Source organism: Protomyctophum parallelum, assembly GCF_964188405.1.
Source record: "Protomyctophum parallelum genome assembly, chromosome: 12".
In the NCBI taxonomy this organism is placed as follows: domain Eukaryota; kingdom Metazoa; phylum Chordata; class Actinopteri; order Myctophiformes; family Myctophidae; genus Protomyctophum; species Protomyctophum parallelum.
In genome coordinates, this window is record NC_139712.1 from 23,960,453 (window position 1) to 23,962,312 (window position 1,860).

At 40.9% G+C, this 1,860-nt stretch overlaps 1 pseudogene across 1 annotated transcript in view; it reads right to left on the reverse strand.

The window, feature by feature from the left end:
* LOC310867959 (vasoactive intestinal polypeptide receptor 2-like) overlaps window positions 1-477 on the reverse strand; it is a 55,987-nt pseudogene extending 55,510 nt beyond the window's left edge. The window contains exon 1 of the transcript XR_014571070.1: window positions 359-477. The product of XR_014571070.1 is annotated as a vasoactive intestinal polypeptide receptor 2-like (transcript). The remainder of the gene's footprint in view (window positions 1-358) is intronic.
* Window positions 478-1,860: the final 1,383 nt, after the last annotated feature.

The following is a 1,860-nucleotide window of genomic DNA, read 5'->3' on the forward strand; positions in this document are numbered from 1 at the left end:
ACTGACAAGAACTATTGTGTGCTCGCTGTGGCGAGCCCACAATAATAAAGTGTCACAGTTACAAGAGTCTGGTTGCCCATTCGGGCAACCACACTAATAAGTATAAAGTGTCACAGTTACAAGAGTCTGGTTGCAACCACACTAATTACACTGACTGGATATTTTGTCCACTAGACCCTTCCTAACATTTTAGTCTATTTTGTATTTGTTGACGAAATTGTCAATATATTAGTCTCATAGTTTTAGTCATCATAGCTTAGTTTCCATTTAGTTTTCGTCAGTGAAAAAAGGTATAGTCGACGAACATTTTTCGTCTTATTAGTTTTAGTCGACGAAATCAACACTGGTTGCCACTCACCGTGTGAAGAAGCGCAGACAGTCCGAGGAGCAGCAGAGAGAACCGGCGGTGCGTCATGGTCATGATGGTGATGGTCACCACATCTCCACCCGACCTCATGGAGGACAGTTGTAGCAGGCAGGCTCCACCGCGCTCGGCGAGGACGGTGGTCGTTAACTAGTGAATATGCACGGTAGAGTATACTACCACAAGTATTTGTAGTATTCAATTAAAAGTAATTATTATCAATTTAAACTAAAACAAATGTAGTAGTGTCTGTTTGTTGCCCTGCTCCAGTAGAGTCCGCAGGTCGTGTTGTGTTGTTTGTTGTGTAGTCTCTCTCTCTCTCTCTCTCTCTCTCTCTGGTTAGTGTTCGACAGAGCTGGTCTGATTAGGTTTGACGAACAGCTGGGTCTAGTCCGCTCCACTCCCGTTACTTTAGTGCGCAGCGCGCCCCCGCCACGTGAGGGACGCTATATTTATTGCGCGCTCCCGTCCTCCAGCTAAGCAAGTGTGTAAGTTTCTGTTTACAATTTTTCTTTAATGCTAACAGCGTCCTCTTGTGGCTGAACCAAGCCCATGCCCTCAGACTGTCTTCAATTCAATAACGTTGTATGTAGACAGAGAAAAATGTACTGCATAATTAGACAGAAGAATTAAAGCACAGTCCGATTTAGCTCTAAGCAGAGAGAGATGAGCACTTGGATAACTTTAGTTTTTTTCAACCAAGGTTCATGTTTTAGGTTGTTATTAGAGAAAGTAAAAGATGAGTGTTATTCTTTTCTTTTCGTTTTAGGGATTTTAGCTGTACGTTTTTCACAGGGGGGGCGGGGACATTCGAGCATGGGGCTAAATATGTATGTTTTTTTTTTACAACATTTTATAGCGTTTATTTTTTTATTATTTAGGCTACTATAGTCCTACTAGACCCCAAGAAATTATATCTGGCCACAAAAATCACAGGATCTACTGAATGTGAAGTATAGCCTACTGGGGGGAAGCCACACTCAATATGTCAGTTTGACACATTCAGTAGATCCTGTGATCTTTTGTGGTCAAATATAATTCCTTGGGGTCTAGTAGGACTATAATAAATAATAAATAAAATGTTCCCATGTTCGAATGCCCCTGCCCCCCTGTGAAAAACAGCTAAAATCCCTAAAACGAAGGAAAGCAGCAAATGAAAAATAATAATAAGTGTGAAGTAAAAGCTATGAGTTTGACCTGTCATGTCACACATCCAAAGCATTAAGCATTTTATAGTCTAGTGTTTCATTCTCTGTTCACCATTAGAGGTAGGCCTATTATCAAAGCAGCGTGAGTGGTAATTTTCCACTGCATCAATTTGAAATGTCAGAATCCATTCATAATGGATTTGGGCCAAAGTTAAATGGCACTTCTTGAAAATAAAATAAATAAATGTAGCTTTTAGCGTAGGTTCAATAAGGAAGATCTTAACCAACGCATTCATTCGGCCTTTCAGCATGCACTATCGTGGCTCATCATTGGCTCTGGGCACACTG